Source organism: Sorex araneus, chromosome 3 (assembly GCF_027595985.1).
Source record: "Sorex araneus isolate mSorAra2 chromosome 3, mSorAra2.pri, whole genome shotgun sequence".
NCBI lineage: Eukaryota > Metazoa > Chordata > Mammalia > Eulipotyphla > Soricidae > Sorex > Sorex araneus.
Window position 1 is genome coordinate 171649848 of NC_073304.1, and position 19332 is coordinate 171669179.

Below are 19332 nucleotides of genomic sequence, written 5' to 3' on the forward strand. Positions count from 1 at the left end.
GGATCCAGGGGCCCTGCTCCGTGTCCCTGGGCTGACGTCACCGCCTGAGCGTTTCTAAGTGAGTTACCAGACGTTTCCAATGTGCAAAGAGAGAAATTCTGCCCAAAGCCCTCCAGGCTGGGAGGGGCAGGGCTGAGGCCCCCACAGGGTCCCCAGGACCACGGCCCCCGAGAAAGCTCAGGTCCCCCCTCCCGAGGGTCCAGTTGATACTGGCGGCCCACTGCCCCCTTTCCCCCTCCCAGCCCCAATGTGCCCCCACCCCCCCCCCCCCGCCGCCTCTCCTGGGCCCGCAGTCGCCCCCTCCAGGCAGAGACCCAGGCCCACACAGGAGGGGGGGCCCGGAGGAAGTTCCCAGGCCGGGGCCGGGTCTGCGCCTGCTGGGACAGCACGAAACCAGGCAGCTCCGGGGCCAGACTCAGACCGAGGAGCCGCTGGGGCAGAAAGTGCCACGGACCAGGGCGGGGAGCACAGCCTGATGACGGCTGGAGGCTCAAGGGAGCGGCGGGCACTGAGTCAGCTCCGAAGCTGGGGGCGAGCAGGGGGCCACGGCGCTTCAGAACCCTGCGGGGGCGGGGCACGAGTAGCCCCTGGGCCCCGCAGCCCGCGCGGGTCTGTTCCCAGGGCACGATGCCCAGGGCGGCTTTGATCCCGCTTCCCGGGGGCGGCAGCCTCTGCCCGGCCGGCCAGCCCCTGTCCTCTGGCTGCCTCATTAAAGTGGACGTCCCTCCCCTCCATCCTTGTGCAACGTCCCCAGCCCCCGGCTTCCCCACGGCACCCCACCCTCAGGGCTGGGTTCCACCTGAGTCAGCCACAGAGCCCAGCTGGAGCCTCGAGGCCGGCCCGGGGCCACCTGGGCACTGACCGCCCCTCCCCTCCGCGCTGACCTGCGGGGCAGGGAACCAGGCTCCCGACTGCCCTGGGCACAGTCACCCTCGACATACGGGGGCACAGGGGACGCCCCCTCTTTCCATGACCTGAGTTCCGGGGTCTGCAAGGCCACTGAAACTCCGAGTGGATTGAGGGTCAGGCCCTCCACAAGGACCACGGAGAGCCTCGGCCCCCGGTACTCGCTTCCACTGAGCACCAACAGTGAAGGGGCAAAGAGGGTCCCTGGGCGGAGGGGAGATTGCCCCCACGCCCCGCAGGCCAAGCTGGTCCTCAGAGCCCAGTGGCTGCCTTCATCCCCCCTGCATTGTGCCGTGGGAGCCCCCCTCACACACCGCGTCCTCCCCTGCACCCCCCTCCCAAACTGTACAGCTTTCTGGAAAATTCCAGTTCTGCAAACTCAATCACCCATGCTCCCCGCCTCGGGATAGCTCCGGACACTCTGCAGAGTCCATTCGGGGGCCCTGTGGCCCAGGGCTGGGTCCAAGCGAGGGTCTCGGGGCCCCTGAACCCTGGTCGGCGCTGGGCCCTCCCAGGAGAAAGTCCTCGAGGCTGGCCAGTTTTCTCCTGTTAATTGAGATAATGAGGCCCCAGCTCCAGGGCTGCTTGGCTTGAAAGGGCCTTTGAGAGCCCATGAAAGGCGCTGGGATTACGAGGCACAGCCAAGCTGGCCGGGGAGGGGGGCCCGGCGGGGGCCCCCCAGCTCTGCTGAGTCACTTCCTCCGGCCAGCTCCCTCCTCCCGAATCCAGAGATCGGGGGCTCCCTGGAGCCAGGCTGGGTGGACCCCAACTTGCCATCACCAGGCAAGTGCTCCGGGGGAGGACTCAGGGGCTTCCTTCGGGACATGGGAGAAACTGAGGAACACAGCGGGGAGGAGCTGGCCCCAGGCCTCCGAACACATCTGGGAAGGCAGCAGGGCTCCCCGTGCGCCCGCACAGGAGCCCCCGGACCCCAGAGCTGGTGGCCCTGGCCTGCGCTTCCAGGGGTGTCCTGGTCCCCACTTGACCCAGGAACGTGAAGGAACTTTTTCTGTCCAGCTCAGCGGGTGCCTCCAGAGCCCTCTGGAAGGTTCCCTGGATATTTCAGGGGTATGGGGGCAAATCCGGGAGGTCGAGCAAAGCCCTGAGTCCTCAGGTGAGGCCAGAGGGGCCTGTGGGTGGACTTGAACCCCAGTTCCTTCCAGAAGTCTCCTCCAACCCCCATGGCCCTCCTTGAGCCTCAGCTCCCCCAAACCAGCCGCTGTGCTCCCTGGCCCTGAGGGTCTCCAGGGCACGGGATGGCGGAGGGTCCGCCCAGCCCAGGGCCTGGCTGTGGACAGAGCAGCAGGCCCTGGGGGACGGGGGAAGGGACGGGGTGCAGGTGAAGGGGGGCCCCCACACTCCAATTCAGGGCCCACCTGAATTCCCTGCCCCAGCCAGCCCCTGCCTTGTCTTCCCCGGGAGCCCCAGAACTGGGTTCCTGGGGTGATACCTGGGACGTGCCCCTCCAGCCCTGCGCCTCCCCCCCCCCCGCCACCCCCTCTTGTTAGAAAGCAAGGGGGAGAGTGTGATTCAGAGACTCTTCAGAAGCAAGGCGCTGGGTGGGGGCTTTATGGGACACCCCCAAGCGCCTCCATTGTTTGAGGTGCCGGGTGGAGTCAGGCCTGAGGCAGGGGCTCCCCGAATGACCTCGCTCTGTCCCAAGCTGCAGGCCAGGCCCGGAGCACCCCAGGGGGTGGGTCCCCGTGTCTCTGGCTGCTCCTGGCACGGGCCTGGCCTTCCCGCCCCGGCTCCAGCTTGTTAGTTTTAACTGGAACAATTTCCTTTGAACTCGGCTTGAATTAGCATCACCATGGCGATGGCGATGGAGCCTATTTTTTTTCTTCTCAACTCGACCTGGTCTTCACCCCTCTAGCAATTAGTTGGAAGGAGGGAAGAAGAAAGAAAAGGAGGAGGAGGAGGAAGAAGAGGAGGGAAGGGTGAAAGAACTGGGGGACGGGGGAAGGAGGAGGTGCCGTCCCACTGCAGGGACCAGAGGAGGAAGAAGGAAAGGTGAGGCGGGGTCACACACGAGGCTCGGAGTCTGGCGGGGAGGGCACTTACCCTGCATGCGGCCGGCCCTTGTCGATCCCCGGCCCCATCTGTGGTTCCCCTGAGCCCTGCCAGGAGTGACCCCTGAGCCCTGCCAGAGGTGGCCCCCATACAAAATATATATATATATATATATATATATATATATATATATATATATATATATATATCTCGAAGGGTTTTGATGAGCTCGGAGGGGACTCAGCTGGTACAAGGTGCCCCGGGACAGCCCCCCTCCTGCCATCACCTCCCCAGCCCAGCTGGGCCCCTCAGGGTGGGGGGACTGCTGTCTTCCAGGGACCCCGCAGCCCCGTCCCAACTGGCGCCCCGGAGCCAGCCCCTTCCTCCGGCTGGGGACAAGGGTGCGAGTGTCAGCGCTCCCCTGCCAGGCTCCACGAGGGAGGGTCGGGAGAAGACTGCAGGCCCGTGGGACCCCGGGTATCGCCAACTCCTCTAACAGTGCTCCACACACACCCAGCGCGTGGGCAGGGCTTCTCCACCTCCAGATGCACGCGTTGCTGTTCTCCCTCCCACCACGGCCCGCCACGGGCTGTGTGTGTGCGGAAAGGACAACTGGGATCAGAAACTTCCGGAATTTAATGGTGCGGAGCATCTCTCTAGCTCCGAGCCACCTTCCCTCGCCTCCACTGGGAAGCCCTCAGGGATGCACTCCCCAGGCTCCTGCAGTTCTCTCTATCACCAGGTGGTGTCAGCCCTGGGTCATGCCTCCAGATTCCGGCCAGGGCTCCCGGGAACAAGGACTGGCAGTCCTGAGCGGGGGCTGCTCTTGCGTGAGAAGACAAAAAGCTGAGAGTCTAGGGACCACCTGGACCATCACGCAGCTGTGTCCAGCACAGGGCCCGGGTCAGCTCTCCAAGGCCAGCAAAGGCAGCCCCTGGGGAGGCAAATGTGGCCCAGGGCCACCTTTAAAGTGGGGGTGCCCATCAGATAAGGGGTTGATATCAATGGTATATAAAGCACTGGTTGAACTCTACAAGAAGAAAACATCCAACCCCATCAAAAAATGGGGCGAAGAAATGAACATAAACTTTACCAAAGAAGAAATACGAATGGCCAAAAGGCACATGAAAAAGTGCTCTACATCACTAATCATCAGAGAGATGCAGATCAAAACAACCACAAGATACCACCTCACACCACAGAGACTAGCGCACATCCAAAAGAACAAAAGCAACCGCTGTTGGAGAGGATGTGGCGAGAAAGGGACCCTTCTACACTGCTGGTGGGAATGCCGACTGGTTCAGCCCTTCTGGAAAACAATATGGACGATTCTCAAAAAATTAGAAATTGAGCTCCCATTTGACCCAGCAATACCACTGCTGGGAATATATCCCAGAGAGGCAAAAAATCGAAATGGCATATGCACATGTATGTTCATCGCAGCACTGTTTACAATAGCCAGAATCTGGAAAAAACCCGAATGCCCTAGAATGGATGACTGGTTGAGGAAACTTTGGTACATCTATATAATGGAATACTATGCAGCTGTTAGAAAAAAGGAGGTCACAAATTTTTTATTTAAGTGGATCGGCATGAAAAGTTTCATGCTAAGTGAAATGAGTCAGAAAGAGAGAGACAGACATAGAAATATTGCACTCATCTATGACATATAGAATAACAGAGTGGGAGACTAACACCCAAGAATTGTAGAAACAACTACCAGGAGGTTGACTCCATGGCTAGGAGGCTGGCCTCACATTCTGGGGAAAGGGCAACTCAGAGAAGGGATCACCAACTATAATGTAGTCGAAGGCCATGTGGGAGAAGGGAGTTGCGGGCTGAATGAGGGCTAGAGACTGAGCACAGTGGCCACTCAACACCTTTATTGCAAACCACAATAGCTAATTAGAGGGAGAGAACAGAAGGGAATGCCCTGCCACAGTGACAGGGTGGGGTGGGGGGAGATGGGATTGGGGAGGATGGAAGGGATGCTGGGTTTACTGGTGGTGGAGTATGGGCACTGGTGAAGGGATGGGTTCCCGAACTTTGTATGGGGGAAGTATAAGCACAGATGTGTATAAATCCGTAACTGTACCCTAATGGTGATTCATTAATTAAAAATAAATAAATTTATTTAAAAAAATTAAAAAATAAAGTGGGGGTGCCATGGGGGGCTGGAGTGATAGCACAGTGGGTAGGGCGTTTTCCTTGCACTCGGATGACCGGGTTCGATTCCCAGCATCCCATATGGTCTCCCGAGCACCGCCAGAAGTAATTCCTGAGTGCAGAGCCAGGAGTAACCCCTGTGCATCTCCAGGTGTGACCCAAAAAGCAAAATTATAAAATAAAATAAAGTGGGGGTGCCAGTTCCGCCTCCGTGCTGCACCCACATGGGGTCCCCACGCCCTTCCTAGACTTGCCGTCACCATGGGTCAAGAGGGAGGAACCCTCAGCGGGTAGGGTGTTTGCCTTGCACGTGGCCGACCCGGGTTCGATTCCCAGCATCTCATAAGGTCCCCTGGAAAAAAAAAAGAGGGAGGAACCCCTTTTGTCAGCAGCTCAGCCCACCCCCCCACCCTCACCCCCCAAACAAGCAGCCCAGCCCCCCAAGGCCCCTTCCTTCCCTCCCTCCCCAGTTCTGGCCCCGGATCACTGTTCTCCAGCCCCAGCCCCACGGCCCCACGGGCCCTGCTGCTCCCTGCCCTGTTCCCAGGCCCGGCCCTTGGCCTCCGTCTGTGGCTCATTATGAAAAAGCAACCTCGCCAAATACGCCAAAAATGCACTCACCCCCGCCCCCCGCCAGCTCACAAAGGGCTGCTTCTTCCCGTGCTCCCTCTCCGGCCACTGCCCACCGCTGAGAACCGGCCATTCGCAGGCTCCAAAGGCCATTGGGGACCTTCCCATGAGGCTGTGAGGGGGCGGCTATGGGAGGGGGGCGGGTGCCGCTTGGCTTGTCCAGGGGCAGGGGAGAAAGCGCTGGCTGGACATCAGGAGAACTCTCCTGGGCTCCCAAGGCCTCTTCAGAGTCAGCTCGGGGGGCGGAGGGATGAAGGTCAGATGTGGGGACAGTGGCGCCAGGCAGGTCTGAAGGGCTGCCCTGGGCGGGGGGAGGGTTGCGCAGGGCCGGCCTCCCCCTTGAGGTCTGGAAGGCCGACAAGCTCCTAGATGTGAGCACTTTTGGAGGGCTTTCGGGAGCACTGTGCTCCCTCCACCCGGGCTGCCCCCATCTGGGGGCTCAGGACTCCCAACCTCCAAGGCGCATGCTCCAACCCCTCCACAGCAGGACCCCCTTGCAGCCATCCAGCAGCCGAGGGCGGCCAGGGCAGGGGAGTCGCCAGGACTTTCTCTCCCAGAGGAGCCCAGCGCCCTTGGGGTCCTGGGGAGGGGGACATATGGCAGCCTTAGTGGGGTGGGGGAGACCGGGAGGCCCCAGGCCCGGATTTCTGCACCTCTCACTCTTCCCCCACCCCCACCCTGGGCCCCTGGACTCGGGGTGAGTTAATCAGAAACCCCGAACTTTGCCCGTCAGAGAGGCTGAGCCTGGGTACAGCGTCAGCCTGTCTGAGGGCCGGAAGGCGTTGACGGGTCCGAGGCACAGTAAGGACAGGGAGGGTCTCAGCTCACAGACGCCCACCAACCGCTAACCTGCTGGCGACGGGCGTGCAGGGCGGGCCTGTGTGACTTAGAAAGCTAGAGGAAGCCCCGGCTCAGACCGAGATGGAGCATGCGCCATGCCCTGAAGCTCCCGGGGTCAGAGGGTGCAGGACCAGAACGTTCCGTGCTTGCCAAGGGGATGAGCAGGGCCAGGGAAGTCAGTGGCAGGACCAGGTTGGGGGTGGGGCTCCAGGCAGAGAAGGCTGGGGAGGTGGGGTATTCTCGGGGGCCTGGAGGCTGGCAGGAGCCCCCAGGCCAGGCCTCACCCCTCCACGAACCCCAGAGAATTCTGGCCAGACTGCAGGATCAGAAACTTGGGGGTCCTGGCCGGAGACGCCAAGGCCTCATCCCAATGTGGGCCAGGTGGGCCTGGAAGGGGATGCCCGGCCAACGAAGTGGGGCTGGGGCCCTTCTCTAGCCCCTCCACACCTACCTCAGCATCACCCACTCACGGGGGCCCTGCGCCGGCCAAGGTCAGGCCCTTGGGCTTCCTTCCCTTTCTGCTCCCACCTGCCCTCTGCCCCCTCCGGCCTGGCCTGGCCTAGAGAGCAAACTCCTCAGAAGCCAGAATCTGGGGGGCCTGTCTGGCTCCAAAGGCGGTCGCAGGGCGGAGCAGGGGGAGGGGAGGGGGGTCCTAGGCGCTGGAGAGCACCAGTGTCCAGTGGCTTCAGGGCAGGGATGGGGAGCAGCCGGGTACCCTGCCCACCCTCCAGAGGACTCCCCAGGTGGCCTGTCCCCCACCCAGAGTCCCAAGCTGCAGGGTGAGGCAGGACAGGAGCAGAGGCACGAGGGGCCCAGCCGCTAGCCTGGGTGGAACCAGTTACTCCCAGGGGGGCTCTGGGCTCCAGGCCCGCCTCTGGGCCTCTGCAGCCCCCCCCCCCCAGCTGAACTACCGCCCACAACCCCTGCACCGTGCGGCCTCCAGGCAGCCCTCCCAGCCCCGGGGTAGGCTCCCCTGGCAGCTGGAGCCCCTCCCTGACCCCGCCCACAGGCCTCCCCACCCCCACATGGGCCAAAGTGTGTGTGTGGTGGGGGGCCCAGGGGGAACTGACCCAGCCCAACCAGCCTCAGAGAAGTCATGTAGAGTCCAGAGCACTGGAGAGTGGGCCTAGCAGCCCAGCGCCAGAGGCGGTCTGGACACTGTTGGGGTCTGGGCCGGGGGTGGGGGGAAAGGGGCGGGCCCGGGTGGCTTCCCACCAGCTCACATCCTGGCTAGGGGGGCCCCAGTGGGTTCCTGGGGTGGCTGACAGTGAGCCGGGCCTCCCTCGGGCCCCGTCCCTTGTGTCCTTGTGTCTGCCGTGTCTGGGCCTCTCTCCAGGTGCCCTGGGAGCTGGACACGCTGACCCGCTCCTGCTGGGGCTGGGGGCCAGCGCAGGGCTCCCGCTCCAGCCCCGCCCCTGCGCTTCCAGCCATCCCCCTAACCCAACCCAGATGTGCGGCCATCAGCGGACCTCCCAGATCTTCCCAACAAAGAAAGACGTGTCACTCTGGCCGTTGGCGAGGGGATGCCAAGGGGGTCACGCTTCAAAGAGGAGCTGAAGGGCAAGACCGCCCCCTGCCCCGAAGGCCGGCGAAACAGGGAGTCCAGTTATGGGGTGCAGTTGCCCTCTCCCCACCCCCGCCCTGCGGGGCTCAGCCGACCGGCCCCAGCCTGAGTGGGTGCCCCGCTGCCTCCTAGAACACGCCACACCCCCAGGCCCGCCACCCCACACAGACACACGCTCCCCAGCCAAGTCTCCTGTCACCCACCTACCCAGCACCCAAACACACACAGCGTCACCCACACACACGGACTGTCACCACCACGTTTACATACAGATATGTAGAGTTAGCACCACATTCACACACACACACACTGACATTCACACACAGGTACAGTACCCCCACACACACACTCACACTGTGTGCCACATTCACACACACAGACGCATACCATCACTCACACACACACACTGTTAGCACCGCGTTCACAAGCACAGAAGCATGCCATCCCTAACACACATACACTGTTAGTACCACATTCACACATACAGAAGCATGCCATCACTAACACACACACACTGTTAGTACCACATTCACACTCACAGAAGCATCCTATCACTAACACACACACACTGTTAGTACCGCATTCACACATACAGAAGCATGCCATCACTAACACACACACTGTTAGTACCGCATTCACATGCACAAAAGTATGCCAATATTCACACACACACATAAAAAACATACCATTGCTACCACACACACAGCGTGCCCGCCACATTCACACACACACACACACACACACACACACTACCATCACCAACAGAACACATCCTGTTAGTGCCACGTTCACACACACAGAACCACACCCTCCCCACCACACACAGGAACTCTGGTGACCCCGAGGCCACCCATGGGTGCTGTGCTCCCCTCCAGACCCCCTGCACCTCATCTGCTGCTCCTCTCCTGGGTGCTCCTGCACCTCCTGTCAGCCCCCGGCTGGGGTCAGAGCATCTCCCCATTCCCTCAGAGGACCCCTGGCGGGTCGAGCCCCGTGCCGGGGAAGGAGTGCTGGTGGGCGAGTCTCGGGTTCGATCCCGGCCCTGCATGCAGCCTCCACACCTATAAGAAAGTAAGACGAATCCCAGCTTGGTCAGACACGACTGGTCTGGACAGAAGACAGCTAACGATGCCAGTGTCCTTCCACACCGCCAGACCCGAGGGGAGCTCCAGGGTGCCCCGCAGCGATGCTGGACCCTGACGCCAGGGGGCCGGGCCGTGCGCCCCACAGCAAGCTGGGTGCAAGTTCCCTGTCTCAACATCCAGGAGGGGCATCTCTGGGCACGCAGGGGCGCCTGGCAGCTGGGGTCAGTTCCCAGGCCAGGGCAGCAGTGCAGACCTCCTGCTGCAGGGGCTCATGCCCCGCCAACAGCCACCTGACCCTCCCCCGCCAAGTCCAGTTGCCAAGCAGTGAGTTCAGTGGCCCGTCGTGGCCGGTTCAGTGGCTGTGACGAGAGGGTCTAGTTACCCGCTGGCTCAGCTTCCTGAGACCTGCTGCTTTGGACAAGTTCCGCCATGCTTCCAAATTGCTCCCTAACCCCCCCCCCCCATTATCATTGAAATCGAATCTCTGCGGGGGGGCCACAGAGCAAGAGCTGCCGCTGCCTGGCAAGAAGATGGTCACGAGTTCAAGTTCCACGTCACCACGTGGGCTGCGCGTGAGGGGGCACCTCTGCAGGCTGTGATCCCGACACTACACGCAACTTCCAGCCACACCACACCGCCAGGCGTGCGTGAGCTCCACAAAGAGGGGTGTGAGCCGTGGAGGGCACCCCAACTGTGCCCTGTGGGCCCCAGAGAGTTGGCTGGAGCAGAAGGGCCCAAACCCCCGTGAGCACTGTGGCCGAGCATGTGCCCTCCGACACCCTCCACGCCAACCCCACTCTGCAGAGAAAGGGCGCGGGGAGCGGGTAACAGATCGAACAAGACGTTGGACGTGAAGCAGCTTTCAGAATAAGAGCAAGGGCCAGAGAGACAAAGCGATGGGGAAGGCACCTGCCCTGCCCATGGCCGGCCCAGACCCCTGGCACCTCACATGGTCCCCCTGGGCCCCGGCAGAAGTGATCCCTGAGTGCAGAGCCAGGAGTCAGCCCTGAGCACTGCTGGCCCCCAAACAGAACCAAACAAAGCAAACAATAAAACGGGGCAGGGTGTGGCTCAGCCAGTGGCTGCACCTGCCTCGCCTGTGTGAGGGCCTGGCTCCATCCCCGGTGCTCCTTATATTATATACGATTACAATATTATCTTCATTAATTAATATGATAACGATGTTTCTGCTGCTGATGCTAAGGGAAGTGGGGCCATGTGGCTTTCCTGTGAGGCCTCGGGGGGTGGGGGGACAGAGTGCCCTAGTGCAGCTGTGCGGGGCGCAGGGACCTGGACTTGAGGACCCCGTGGCCTCCCACCGCACTGCCCCTGCCAGCGCTGACGGAGTCCCCGTGTGTCCCCTTCCTGTGAGTGGGCGACCGTGTGGAGACAGGCCGTGCTGGGCGTGTCAGGCCAAGTTGCTGTCGGAAGTGGGCCGGGACCCTCCCCTGACTTTTCCACGGGGTCAGAGAGCCGTGCTGGGGTTCCCCGAGGCAGCACGGCCGTGCTGGTTATCTGAGGTCGGGAGCTGGAGGCGCACTGTCCTTCTGACACTGAGGAGGCCGCAGCCTCGGTGCCCTCTGCCCCCAGCACCGAGTCCCCCCACCCTCGGGGCTGCCTCTGCCCACTCTGGGCCTGTGTGGCCGCTTGTGCACACACCGGGCCTCACTTCCGGCTGCAGAGCTTGGAGGGGTTGTTCGCCCCCTCCCCCTGCCCACGGTGCTGTGCTGCTCTCTGCCCCCTCCTCCTGCCGCCAGTCCCCGCTCTCCTCTCTCCTCAGCTGCGGCCCCTCTTAGCCCTGCTGCTGGGCTGAGGGCTGACGGGAGCCCCCAGGCAGCTGGCTTTGCGCCAGGACAGCCCTCAGTGTCGGCAGCCCCACCATTCAGGGTGCATGTTAGCAGCAGACCCGGGTCTGGGGGCTCAGGACCAGGCAGGCTTGGGGCCCCCGTGAGCCCTGGCATCTGAGGGCAGGGGGGCATGGGGGTCCACTATGCAGGAGGCACAAGCGCTGGCCAGTCCAGCCAAGGCAGCAGTCCCCTGAGACTGGGGGAGAAAAGCTAATTCTGGGCCCCGCAGAACCCTGCTGAGCTCGTCCTGGAGGGGGGTCAGCCTCTGTCCTCAGTGGCCATTCCGCAGCCACTGCTTGTCCACCCTTGAGCCCTGGAGGGCCCGCTGGGCCACACGGGGCTGGTGACCTCGACTCAGAGAAGGCCGTGAGAGTGAGAAGGATTCCAGAGGAAGGTTCACAGCGCCCTAGAAGCTGTTTCTCCTATTCCATCACCTCCCCATGTCGGCGTCCTTTGATGTGGCCCTGGAGAGGTGGGCCTGGGTACCCCAGCGGCCCCCGACTCCACCCAGAGGGGCCTGTTCCCACGGCAACCCCTCCTGGGGCTCCCTCATGCACGACCCTCTCCAGGAGACTCAGAGCACTCTGGGGGTCAAGGCAGTGCCCCCCAGGAAAAGCCCCATCCCAGGACTCCGAAACCACGATAAGCTGAGTGGCTCCTTCTTTGGAAGGAATCACGCCCTGTGTGCCTCTCAGACCTGGGGACAGCCAGACACCCCCAGAGCCCTCACAGAGACTCCAGCCCACTCCCCTCCAAGCACCAGCCCAGCCCAGATTTTGCTGGAAGGGCAGAGGACAGGCTGGAGAGATGGTCCAGGGGCCTCAGCTTGAGGGAGGCCCGGGTTCAAGCCGCACAGTTGATGATCCTTTCTCCACCCAGCACCTCCGTCAAGCACTGCTGGGTGTGGCCCCAAACCCAGAAATTTTTTTTAAAAAAAAGGAGGAGGAGGAGGAGGAGGAGGAGGAGGTGGTGGAGAAGGAGGAGGAGGAGGAGGAGGAGGAGGAGGAGGAGGAGGAGGAGGAGGAGGAGGAGGAGGAGGAGGAGGAGGAGGAGGAGGAGGAGGACCAGCTCAGAAGATGCAGCTGTGGGGACCCCAGAACCTACTCGTCTCCACTCCTCCCACCCTGTAGCCCCGCCCCTACAGCCCTGTAGCCCCACCCCTTCTGTGCTGTATCCCCGCCCACCAGCCCATTAGTCCCGCCTATAGCCCTGTAGCCCCACCCCTACAACCCTGTAGCCCCCTCCTGTCCTGTAGTCCTGCCTACTAGCCCTGTAGCCCCGCCCAACTTTGTACCCCGCCCCTCCAAATCAGCAGCCCCCACTGTAGCCCCGCCTACCATCCCTGGAGCCCCGCCCCTCCTGCCTTGTGGCCGGTCCTGTCCCCATTCGGAGTGTCAAGTGACCAGGAGGGCATTGGCTTTTGCTGGCCTCAAAGGTTCTCCCTGCACAAGGTTCTCCCTTCCCGGGACTCTGGCATCCAGGCGCTGCAGGTCACTTTAAGGAGTCCTGGCGCCCTGCTCGGTTGGAGGATGAGGAATGTCTCCTCCCAGTCCCTGGAGATCCCAACCCTCAGAGTTTGGGGTGGATCCTAAGCAGAAGAAAGGAACAAGCTGGGGCCCCCACAGATAGCACAGTGAGGAGGGTGTTTGCCTTGCACAAAGCCCACCGGGGTGCAATCCCCAGCATCCTTGATAGTCCCCCAAGCACCGCCAGGAGTGATGCCTGAGTGCAGAGCCAGGAGGAACCCCTGAGCATCGCCTGTGTAACCCAAAAGGCAAAAAAGAAAGAAAGAGAGAGAGAGAGAGAGAGAGAGAGAGAGAGAGAGAAAGAAAAAGGAAGGAAGGAAGGAAGGAAGGGAGGAAGGAAGGAAGGAAGGAAGGAAGGAAGGAAGGAAGGAAGGAAGGAAGGAAGGAAGGAAGGAAGGAAGGAAGGAAGGAAGGAAGGAGAGGGAGGGAGGGAGGAAGGAAGGAGGAAGGAAGAAAGATAAAGAAAGAGAGAAAGAAGAAAGAAAGAATGAGAAAGAAGAAAGAAAGAAAGAAAGAAAGAAAGAAAGAAAGAAAGAAAGAAAGAAAGAAAGAAAGAAAGAAAGAAAGAAAGAAAGAGAAAGAAGAAAGAGAGAGAAAGAAAGAAGGAAGAGAGAGGGGGGAGAGAGAGGAATGAAGCACTGGGCCTTGGGGGGAGAGGTCTGCTGCCTGCAGCGCCCGCCAGCCCTGAGCCTGCTCTGAGCTGAGCAGCAGGACAGGGGGGAGGGGCGCCCACGGAATGTGCGGGCTGTTTCCTAGTTGAATCCAGATGTGGCCTTGGTGGGGAGGGAAGGTGGGGGCAGAGATGTGGCTGCAGGGAGGAGGGGAGAGGAGGGGGAGCCTGGGAACCCCCAGCTCCCGGCTGGCCGGCTGGCCGGGAGGCGGAGCTGTCCTGGATCACATCACGGCTGGATTTCAGCGTCCTCTGCTGGGTACTGGAGAAGGGGGGGTGTGAGGTGATGAGGCCCCCGCACACGGCCCTGCACCCCCTGGCCACCCCTTCCTGGGCACCAACAGACACCCACACACACAGGCTGGCCCTGCTGGGGAGCCCAGGGCATGGAGCAGCTTTCACTTTGCACATCGGCCCAACACCTGGCCCCCATTGCCCCACGAGGAGTCACAGCTCACCTCCCAGCCCCCTCCCAACCCGCCATCTCGGAGTGACCGCCTCTGCCCAGGTGGAAACACGCCCGACATTAGGGTGGCCGGCTGGTGCCCTCGAATGACCAGAAACACGCCAAGTCCGAGAAACCAGGCAGCCAGCTGGGGTGAGTGGACAGCGAGCTTTGGGTGTGTGTGACGTCTCCCCACGCCAAGGGCCCTCCTGGGGGACAGGAGTGTCTCGGGGCGACAGGGAGGCTGGCTGTCCAGGAGGGCACCGCAGTCCACTGCTCTGGAGGCCCCTGGCCTCCCCACGCCTTGCTGCCTCGCCCTGCCAGGGACAGGAAGTCCACGGTCAGGTTCAGTGACCCTGCTGGGAGCAAGGGCCACCGAGGTGTGGTGTGAACCTCTCTGTGGGCCCACACCAGGGGTGTGGCTGGGGTCAGAGCTGGGGACCCTGGGGGTTGGGGTGAGAGCAGAGGGCCCTGGGGAGCACCAAGAGGACTCATCCTCAGAGGCAGCGGGCACGGGTGGCTGGGCCTCGGACAGACCTGTCCCTCGGGGCCGGCCATCCAGCGGGAAGTGCTGGGCTCCTCGGTCCTGGAGCTCCGGGCCCAGATGGTGGGCGGGGTGCTGTCTCGAGACCTGGCCTCCTCCTGCCACGTCATGAGACCAGAGAGGTGCCAGCCACTCCTGGCTTCCAGTTGCCTGTGCCAGCCCACGACGGCCTTGGTCTCCTTGTGGGTGAGACCATCCTGCTCCCCTGGGTCTCCCCAAACCTCTCATTCCCTCGCCCCGGGACCAGGGAGGCATTAATTAGCGGAGCTTCGGGACAGGCCCAGACGGTGCCAGGATGCCTTGTTGAGAGTAATTGGCACCATCAGATCTCTGCCTGGTCAGGAGGGAGCGTGCAGGCTGCCACGGCGTCCCTGCCCGCGGGGTTCACAATCTGCCTCAGACTGCACACCCCCCTCCCAGCAGCTCCTCCCTGCGCCCCTCCCTCAGTCTCTAGTGTGAGCAGGACAGGGGTGAGAGCAGGAAGGGGAGGGGTGGGGCCGGCACCCCCTAAGAAAGGGCTGGGACCAAATTCCCCTGCCAGCCCGCCGAAGACCACTACCAGGTCAGCACTACATTGCTCTCTGATGCTCACCCAGAGTACAAAGCACTGACCCCATCTGCAACTAGAACCCCAGCTCGTCTCTCTCTTTCTCTCTCTCTCTTTTTTTTTTTTTTGCTTTATAGGTTACAGCTGGCGATGCACAGGGGTTACTCCTGGTTCTGCACTCAGGAATCACCCCTGGCGGTGCACAGAGGACCATATGGGATACTGGGAATCGAACCCGGGTCGGCCTCTTGCAAGGCAAACACCTTACCCGCTGTACTATTGCTCAAGCCCCCCCAGATCATCTCGAGACCAGGGCTCGTTTAAAATGCATAGTCAGAGCTGGAGAGAAAGGACAGAGGGACGGGTAGCTTGCCTTACATTCGGCCCACCCAAGTTTGTTCCTCAGCATCCCATAGGGTTCCCCAAGCACCACCAGGAGTGAATCCTGAGAGCAGAGCCAGGAGTAAACCCTGAGCATTTGGGGTCACTGGTATGATCCCAAATGCTCAGGGTTTGGCATTTGGGAAACAAACAAAACAAAAACAAAAAAATGCTTTCAGCCCTCATCTCCCATCCCGAACAGGCCCTCCTACTTAATATCGCTACTGCAAACCACAACACCCAAAAGGAGAGAGAGCAAAAGGGAATGCCCTGCCACAGAGGCGGGGTGGGGTGGGGGAGGGCAGGGTGGGGGTGGTGGGAGGGATGCTGGGACAATAGGTGGTGGGAAATGGGCACTGGTGGAGGGATGGGCACTCGACCATTGTATGACTGAAACACAAGCACAAAAGTTTGTAAGTCTGTAACTGTGCCTCACGGTGATTCACTAATACAAATTTTTTAAAAAATGCTTAGTAGGGGCTGGAACAATAGCACAGTGGGCAGGTTTCTTACCTTGCAAGCAGCAGACGGGGGTTCAATCCCTGCCCCCACATGGTCCCCCAGCACCACCAGGACTCAATAATCCCTGAGCATTGAGTCCAGTATGAATCCTGAGCACCACTGGGGTAGCCCCCCCAAACAAAAAAAATGCATAATCCCTGGCAATGCTACAGCAATCGACTGGAGTGTGTGTGTGTGTGTGTGTGTGTGTGTGTGTGTGTGTGTATGTGTGTGTGTGTGAGAGAGAGAGAGAGAGAGAGAGAGAGAGAGAGAGAGAGAGAGAGAGAGTGTTTGGGGACGGTGCAGGGGATTGAACCCAGGTTTAAAAGCAAGTGTTCTACCACTGAACTACCACCCCGGCCTGGCCTGTTTTTGACCTGCACTCCAAGATTCTAATCTGGATGTTCTACACAGGGATTTGGGGCTGGGATCACATTTTAAAGAACAAAGATCAGTACTTGGCCAGTCATACAGTAGGAAAACAAAGTCTGATGAAAGATCCAGGAGCCATTAAATGCTGATTGGTGGGAATCCAAGAGACACTAGGCACTGATTGGTAGGATCCAGGAGGCAATAAATGCTGATTGGTGGAAATCCAGGAGACACTAAGCACCAATGGGGAGGGTCCAGGAGGCAATAAATGCTGACTGGGGAGATGGGGAGCCCCAGATCAGAACCGGGGTGGTTTCATAGTATCCCTGAAGATGGGTCTCCTAGGAAATCCCTTCTGGAGAGCGGTGTCACCCACCCTTCCCTCTGGGGTTGGGACCAGTCTTTTTCTCCAGGACACACAAGCTGTTTCTGTGTTCACAGGGCAGTTCCAGTCCACACAAGAAGCCCCCAAGTCCCTCTCTCACATCAAAGCTGAGGTGGCTGTATTTCCTTCCAGGAAATGACCAACGCACACTAACTTGCGTTGTTTTTGGAGTTCTGGACCTGAATCATCTGCTTCTTTTTTTTTGGGGGGGTGGGGGTCACACCTGGCGATGCACAGGGGTTACTCCTGTCTCTGCACTCGGGAATTACTCCTGGCGGTGCTCGGGGTACCATATGGGATGTTGGAATCGAACCCAGGTTGCCTGCATGCAAGGCAAACAAACGCCCTACCCACTGTGCTGTCGCTCCAGCCCTATGAACCATCTGCTTCTAAAGATCCCGTCTGAGCTGCCCTTGACCCGGAGGCCCCTCCTCAGGGGGTAGGGGCAGCCCAGAAGGGTCTGGGGTGTCACCTCTTCCGTCCTATAAGGATCACGAGTGCCCCCCCCCACCGCCCCAGCTGACTGCTGCACCTCTCTCTCTGGCTAAGGCCCACCGGACCTTCCCAGACGCCTCCACGAGCTCCCAGAGATACCATCAGCCGGAGAAACTGATCTGCGGGGCCCCTGCTGCTGTGACAAGAAAGGCTGGTGGCTCTGGTCAGAAGTGGCCCCCAGCCAGGCCCGGCATGCTGGCGCTCAGCTCTCTCACCCTCTCAAGCCGTGACATGCACCTTCCTCCTGGAAGAGCTGTAAAAAGCTGAGCTGAAAACCCAGCACATTGTTTGCTCTGCGCTGAGGCCAGGACGGTCACCCCCGAGATGCCTATCAGCACGGGGGTGCAGCCCTGCCCGCTCCCCTCCTGCTGTGGGCGTGCTGGGGTCTCTGCGGGGGCCGGGGTCATGTCGCTCCCCAGAACAGGGGTAAGGCTCTCTGTCACTGACGGATGTGCAGAGGTGAGGGGCCCAGACACCAGGGCGAGAGGGCCGGGGCCACACTGGGTCTCTTTCTGTGTCCTGCATCGTCTCCCAGGGGCTACCTGCAGACCTCAGCAGGTGGTGGGGACAAGGCCATCTGGTCCCATCCCAGAGGGCAGACCTCACAGGCCACATGGTCAGGGAGGTTTGGGGGACACGGGACTGGGCTTCCTTCTGCCCGCAGCGGTCCAGGCACCAGGCCTGCAGGTACTACCCCGCTGAGTCCACCTGCGTCCGGGGTGCTGGGATACAGACAGGCCCATCTAGCACCTCTGCTCCCACAGATTCTGGTGCCCCCCTCCAGGGTGCCTCAGAAACCCAGTGTGGGGCCTCAGAAGGCCAGGCTGCCCCGCTGAGCACAGCCAGCAGCGCTGACCTCCTGGTGCAGGCACAGATGTGGGGAAGTCGGCCCAAGGAAGGGCAGAGCTAGCCCCCCAAGTGACCCACCGCTGCCAGCCTCACTCCAGGCGCCCAAGACCAGCCCCTGGACGTGGCCTCGATCCTGGCCTCTCAAGGCCAAAGACGGGCCTCGGAAGCTCCCTGGATGCTGCAGAAACCCAGTGACCCCCAGGTCCCGGGACTACCACCGTGGTTCCCGCATCTCTCATGGGACCTCAGCACTCCAGTCCCCCAGGGGTCACGGTAACCACTTGCTCAGACCTGCCTTCCCTGTGCCCCGCTGGGCTGGCCCTGGCAAAACCCACCCACACAGCGTCACTCTGCCGGCAAGGCAGGACCTGACCCCTGGCCTACTCCCCGCCCCGTGCCTGCAGCTCTCTGCCCTCAGTGCCCACCCGGGACCTCGAGCAAGTTTCTGGAGAGCTCAGCTGCTGATTCAGACCTGGATGCCAGCTGGCCCCTGGACCGGCTACTGTGTCTTTGCTGATAGACCCCACCTGGCTTCTGTTGTTTTCTGAGGGGGAGTTGGAGAGGCCGTTTCTCACGGTGCTGGTCAGGGCGAGGGCCAGAGAAGGTGGGGCTGCTGGTTACCTGGACCCCCCATCTCCCCTGTTGTGGTGCATGGGGGGCCTCCAGGGCTGCACCTGGTGATGCTCAGCAAGCGATGAGGCAGAGATGGACTCAGTCGAGTACAGCCCTCAGCCCTGTGCAGTGACCTACCCCCCAGACACCCTAACGACTTTCAGGACTTTTCTGCACCTGAACCTTCCTCCCCCACACACATACGTGTGTGCATGCATGTGTGCGTGCACCGTACACACACACACACACACACACACACACACACACACACACCAGCCAGGGTAGAGTCTCCGCTGATTCTCCAAACAAGTTGGCATTTAAATACTTGTTTTTCCTTTCCTTAAAATGTTACTTGGGGGAGGGATTGGGCAACACCCGCAGGCCTGCGGCTTCGTGCCCAAAGGTCACCCGGCCGTGCTCAGGGGACCGGGCAGTGCCGAGGATCCAACCTGGGCCTCCCACCGAGGGCAAAGCCCGCATTCAGACTTTTCAACTACCCCACAGGCCCATGCACTGAATTTTTGTTTTGTTTTGTTTGGGGGCCACACCTGACAGCACTCAGGCCTCACTCCTGGGGGCTGGGGGAAAATATGAATGACTGGGAATGAAATCTGGGTCGACCACATGACGTGCAAGGCAAGTGCCCTACCCACTGTCTCTCTGGCCCCCACGCACGGAGTTTTATCAATGTCTGCTGCCCTGGCAGCTTCCGCCCCAGGGTTAGGCATCGCTGTGTCCACCTCCTAGCACTGCTCTAACCACAGCCTCGAGTGCCGTGCCCAGCTGCAGATCAGGTCAGTGCTTTGCCACCATGTGGCCTGTGACTGACGCAGGTGTGCAGGAATGTCTTGCGGGTCTGTGGGACAGTCACTGTTGCCCAGGAATGGGGGCTCCTGGTACATCCGGCCCGGGCGTTGGCGCTACTGTGAACAGTCGTGTGTAAGTACTGATCTGCTA